This window comes from Ursus americanus, chromosome X, assembly GCF_024610735.1.
Source record: "Ursus americanus isolate L20-20 chromosome X, mUrsAme1.1.p, whole genome shotgun sequence".
Taxonomy (NCBI): domain Eukaryota; kingdom Metazoa; phylum Chordata; class Mammalia; order Carnivora; family Ursidae; genus Ursus; species Ursus americanus.
The window spans coordinates 100,168,308-100,175,215 of record NC_142164.1 but is presented as its reverse complement, the minus strand read 5'-3'; positions in this window follow the sequence as shown (position 1 = coordinate 100,175,215).

The window sequence follows — 6,908 nt, the reverse complement described above, 5'->3', positions numbered from 1 at the left end:
TTTTGTGTGTTGATCTGCAACTTTGCTGAATTCATGTATTAGCTCTAGTGAGTTTTCTTTTGTTTTTTTGAAAATTTGGGATTTTCTCTATACACATAATCATGTTTAGCTACAAATAGAAATAGTTTTACTTAACTTTTCCCCAATTTAGATCCCTTTTATTTCATTTCTTTTTCTTTCCTTATTGCTCTGTCCAGCACAATGTTGAATATCACTGATAAAGCCAACATCCTGGCTTTGTTCCTGATTCAGGGGTAAATCTTTCATTCTTTCATCATTGAATGTGATGTTAACTATGAGGTTTCCATAAATTCTATTTACCATATTAAAGAAGTTCCCTTATATTCCTAGTTTGCTGAGTGTTTTTATTATGAAAGGGTGTTAAATTTTGTCAAATGCTTTTGCTGCTGAGATGATCATTTTTTTCCTCTTTTTTCTTATACTGTGGCATATTACATTGACTGATCTTCTTATGTTGAACTAGCCTTGCATTCCCAGGATAAACCCCACTTAGTCATTGTGTATAACCCTTTTAATGTGCTGTTTACTTCCATTTACTATTATTTTGTTCAGGATTTTTGCATCTATATTTATAAGGGATATTGATTTATAACTTTCTTTTTTAAGAGTTATATCTTTATAGTGTGCCCATTAAAAAGATTTATAATTTTTATTTTATGCACTTGTCTTTTAAATTACATAGAAAACAAAAAGAGTAATTGCCAAATATACAAAACCAAGAATACAATAATGTTGGCTTTTATATTTACCTATGCTTACTGGTGATCTTTATTTTTTCATATGGTTTCTAACTACTGTATAGTGTCTTTTGATTTCAGCCTAATTGACTTTAGCATTTCTTACAATAACAAACTCTCTTAGGTGATTGAATATCTTATCTTTAGTTCATTTGGATTTTCATCATACACAGTCTAATTATGTCCTAATTATAAAAGCTGTTTCCTATTTTCCAGTCCCTATCCCTTTGATTTCTTATGATTCCCATTGCTGTACTATGTAAAATTTTTATTAAAATGTAAAGAAAGGGGGGGGTAATCAGAAGGGGGAATGAAGCATGAGAGACTATGGACTCTGAGAAACAAACTGAGGGCTTCAGAGGGGAGGGGGATGGGGGAATGGGATAGGCTGGTGATGGGTAGTAAGGAGGGCACGTATTGCATGGTGCACTGGGTGTTATATGCAACTAATGAATCATCGAACTTTACATAAAAAACCAGGGTGTATGGTGACTAACATAGCATAATAAAAAATATTATTATAATAATAAAATAAAATAAAATAAAAATTTTTTAAAAAATAAAATAAAAATGTTGATAGCAAGTATCCTTGTCTACTTTTCAGTTTCCAAGTAAAAGCTTTTTTTTTTTTTTTTTTTTGAGAGCGAGAGAGTGCATGTGTGCTCACAAACAGGGTGGGGGAGAGGGGGAAGTGGGGCAGAGGGAGAGAGAGAATCTTAATCTTAAGCTCCACACTCAGCATGGAATCTGACATGGGGCTCAATCTCAAGACTCTCAAATCATGACCTGACCCAAAATCAGGAGTCGGACACTCAACTGACTGAGTTGAGTAAAATCTTTTAACGTTTCCACATTATATGTAATTTTCTGTTTGCGTTTTGTGTTTTGTTTTATTTTGTTTTTGGTAGATATCCTTTATCTAATCTGATAACATGCCTTCTTTATCATGAATGAGTGCTGACTTTCATATTTTCCTGTATCAATTCAGATACGATTTTTCTCATTTAATCTGTTAATGTCAATGCTCTATGCTAGTCCTAGATCTATTTGCCTCAGAACTGTTCCTCACCTTTCCCCTACTCCATTCTCTATCATACATGGGTTGAATCTGTAAATCCTAGCCTCTCCAACATTTGTCTGCCATCACATTTCAGGCCAAAATAAAGGCAGTAAAAAAGGTTTTAGCTAAAGGGAAGGAGCTTTTAGAGGTTTTTTTTTTTCTTTCTCTCTCTCTGCATCAGGTGGATTCTCCTTCAATGCCATCTTCTCCTTGGCTCTGGTCCCCATGATACTGGCCCACTATTATTATGGATCCTGCTGACACAGCCTCCTAGGCCCCAGGAGCCCAGAGTTGAAAGTGACATTCTCAAATTGCTAAATATTAGGTTTCTCGTCCCTTCCCTATGTGACTTTTCATCCCTTGAGTAACCAAAATATCACATTAAATTCCTTCTGGGTTAAATATATAGAGAATTTTCTGTGTCTCTGGGAAGCCTTGACTGTTACATGTGGCCAGTTATATTTACTTTTATAGCACATGGCACAGAAAAACTATATTCAAGTTGAAAAATATTTAAGGATACACATAAAGCTCTGTAACACTACCTGAGAGATAAGCCCAAGTGGTATGAAGAGGGATGATTATAATCTTAAATAGATCTACTAGGAAAGAAGAAATATTTATAACATCTAAGCAATTCAAGAAGGTAGAGAATGAATGCATAATAAACCTAAAGAATACACCATATTCTTTATACACCATACACAAAATGAAAGATTAAAAATCATATGATCATCTCAATAGATGCAAAAAAAGCATTTGACAAAATTCAACATCCATTTATAATAAAAACTCTCAACAAAGTAGGTATAGAGGGACTGTACCTCAACATAATAAAGGTCATATATAACAAACCCACAGGTTAGATCCTACTTAAATGCTGAAAAACTGAAAACTTCCTCTGAGATCAAAACAAGACAAGGATGCTCACTCTCATCACTTTTATTTAACATAGTATTATAAGTTTTAATCACAGCCAGTTACGCAGGGAAAAAAAGGCATCTAAATTGGAAAGGAAGAAGTAAAACTGTCACTATAGATGACATGATGCTACATATAAAAAACCCTGAAAACTCCACCAAAAAACTATTAGAATAAATAAATGAATTCAGTGAAGTTATAGGATACAAAATCAATATAAAGAAATCTGTTGTATTTCCATGCACCAATAACAAAATATTAAAGAAAGAAATTAAGAAAGACAATCCCATCTATAATCGCATTTAAAAAATTAAAATACTGAGGACTAAATTTAACCAAGGAGGTGAAAGACCTGTACTCCGAAAACTATAATACACTGATGAAGAAAACTGAGGCTGACACAAAAAAAATGTACTGTGCTCATGGGTTGTAAGTATTAATATTGTTGGGGTGCCTACGTGATTCAGTTGGTTAAGGGTCTGCCTTAGGCTCAGGTCATGATCCCAGGGTCCTGGGATTTAGCCCCAAATCGGGCTCCTCGCTTAGTGGGTAACCTGCTTCTGCTGCTCTCCCTGCTTGTGCTCTCTCTCTCCTGCTATCTTTCTCTGTCAAATAAATACATAAAATCTCTTAAAAAAAAGAATTAATATTGTTAAAATGTCCACATTACTCAAAGTAATCTATAGATTCAACACAATCTCTATAAAAATACCAATGGCATTTTTCAGAGAACTAGAACAAATATTCCTAAAATTTGTATGGGACCATAAAAGACCCCAAATAGCCAACAATCTTGAGAAAGAAAAAGAAACCTGAAAGCAACACATGCTTAGATTTCAACATATACTACAAAGCTATAGTAATCAAAACAGTATGGTACTTACACAAAAACAGACACATAGATCAATGGAACAGAATAGAAAGCCCAGAAATAAACCCATACTTACATGGTCAATTAATCTATTCCAAAGGAGGCAAGAATAGGGAGAAGGCAAGATGGCAGAAGAGTAGGGGACTTCATTTCATCTGGTCCCTTGAATTTAGCTAGATAACTATCAAATCATTCTGAACACCCATGAATTCAACCTGAGATGTAAGAAAGGAATATCTGGAACTCTACAAATAGAAAAGTGACCACTTTCTGCAAGGTAGGAGGTGCAGAGAAGTGAATCTGAGGGGATATATTGGAAGATAAATGGCAGGGGAGGGAACCTCAGTAAGCTGGCTATTGGAAAGTGATATATCCCCAGAGGGCAAATTTGGAACCCTTAGAAATCTGCTCCAGTGAGAGACATCCCTGCCTGAAAGGTGCTCAGGTGATGAATAGGGGCAGAATTCTAGGTGGGACAGTGTGGTCTCAGGATCCCTGGAGTCACAGAAATAATAGGGGTGCCTGAGCCCTGGCATGGTCAGCAAGCCTGGGAGGGGGCTTGGTTCACCATAAACTACAAGCCACAGCTCCATTGGGTGGCCGCTCTCCACGTAGGGACCATGCAAAGGACAGGAACACAAGGCCCTTAAGCAGGTGTGCCCACGAAAGGGCAATAGCTCTCAGGGTGGGAGCCCTGTAAAGGACAGTACCAGGCGACCCTCCACCTTCCTCTGGGAGGGGTGGAGTAGGTGTATGCAGGACCTGGCAATCACTCTCCATGCCAGGGCCCTACAAAGTACAGTAACTTGGGACCCTCCGCCTTCCCTGGGGAGGATGGTGTGGACGTGCACCGATCTTTCAGCTCTGAGGCTGGAGATTGGGGTGCAGCGATTTTTATTTTTATCCTTTAAAGAGGTGTGGAAAGCCTTCAGTGGACAAAGGCCACACAGAGGACAAGCTTACACTGAGCCCAGCCCATGGCAAGAGGGGGTGCAACTCCACCCAGGCAAAGACACCTGAGAAGCAGCAGAGCAGGCCACTCCTTCAGAAGACCAACTGGAAGAACAGGTACACAGCAAGTTTACAGACCACACAAGACTCTCAAACTCCAGCAGTAGGGGAAAATAGTATACAGAATTCTAGTTTTTTTCTCATGATTCATTTATCTTTCAGTTTAAAATCTTCCATTTATTTTTTTTCTTTTTCCCTTTTCAACTAGTTTCTTATTTTATCAACTCTTTTTTAAGTCTTTTATAACTTTAATTTTTCCATTTACATTTTATAGATATATTCTTCATTTTTGGCTTCCTTTCACTCTATTCAATTTTATTTTTGTATATATATAAGTTTTGCTTTCTTTACAATTTTAGGATTTAGTGTCTTCTAACACACAGATCATAATACACTCAGGACCAACTGGATAACCCTGTTTTGTACACCCTGTGAGATCATATTATCTCTCCCCTCTTTTTTTTTTCTTTTCTTTTTTGGTTTCTGACCTCTTCGAATTTGTCTAGTGTGTATTTTGCTTTCGTTGTGGTTGGTATTTTTGATTCTGTTCACTTGTTCATCCATTCTCCTCTGGGCAAAATAACTAGAAGGAGGAATTCACAACAAAAGAAGGAACCAGAGGTAATTCTCTCTGCCACAGATCTAATCGACATGGATATAAGTAAAATGTCGGAGATGGCATTCAAGATAACAATTATAAAGTTACTACCTGGGCTTGAAAAAAGCATAAAAGACACCAGAGAATCTCTTAGTGCAGAAATGAGATCTAATCAGGCTAAAATTAAAAATGCTGCAACTGAGATGCAGTCTAAATTGGATGCTTCAACAGGTAAATGAAGCAGAAGAGAGAGTAAGTGACACAGAAGACAAGTTGATGGAAAGGAAGCAAGCTGAGGAAAAGAGAGAAAAACAACTAATGGACCATAAGGAGAGGCTTTGAGATATCAGCGATGCCATAAAATGAACCAACATCAGAATTACTGGGGTACCTGAGGGTGAAGAGAGAGAGAGGGCCAGAAGGTATATTTGAGTAAATCACGGCTGAGAACTTCCCTAATCTGGGGAAGGAAACAGGCATTCATGTCCAAGAGGTAGAGAGGACCCCTCCCAAAATCAATAAAAATAGATCAACACCCTGACATATAATAGTGAAACATGCAAATTTCAGAGATAAAGAGAAAATACTGAAAGCAGCTCGAAACAAGAGGTTCCTAACCTACAGAGGTAGGACTATTAGACTGACATCAGACCTATATTTAGGGTACTAAATAAGAAAAACAGCAAGCAAAAATACTTTATCCAGCAAGGCTGTCATTCAGAAAGGAAGGAGACATAAAGAGCTTCCAGGGCAGAAAGAAACAGAAAGAATATGTGACCACCAAGCCAGCCCTGAAAGAAATATTAAAGGGGATACTGTAAGCTAAGAGACAGCCAAAGAGTAACACAGACCAGAAAGAAACAGACAAACTACAGAAACAGGGACCTTACAGGTAATACAACAGCACTAAATTCATATCTTTCAATAGTTACTATGAATGTAAATGGGCTAAATGCTCCAATCAAAAGACATAGGGTATCAGTTTAGATAAAAAAATCAAGACCCATACATAGGCTGTCTACGAGAGACTCATTTTAGACCTAAAGACACCTCCAGATTGAAAGCAAGGGGTGGAGAACAATTTATAATGCTAACGGACCTCAAAAGAAAGCTGGGGTAGTGATCCTCATATCAGACAAATTAGATTTTAAACCAAAGACTGTAGTAAGAGATGTAGAGGGACACTACATCATACTTAAAGGGTCTACACAACAAGAAGACCTAACAATTATAAATATTTATACTCCTAATTTGGGAGCAGCCAATTATATCAACCAATTAATAATCAAAATAAAGAAATACATAGATAATAGTTCATTAATAGTAGGGGACTTCAACACCCCACTCACAGCAATGGAAAGATCATCTAAGCAGAAGATCAAAAGGGAAACAAGGGCTTTGAATGACACACTAGACCAGATGGACTTCACAAACATATAAAGAGCATTTCATCCTGAAGCAACAGAATACACATTCTTCTCAAATTCTCTTCACATGGAACTTTCTCCAGAATAGATCACATACTGGATTACAAATCAGGTCTCAACTGATACTAAAAGATTGGGATTATTCCCTGCACATTTTCAGACCATGATGCTTTGAAACTTGAACCAATCACAAGAGGACATTTGGAAGGAACTCAAACACTTGGAGGTTAAAGAGCATCCAACTAAAGAATGAGTGGGTCAA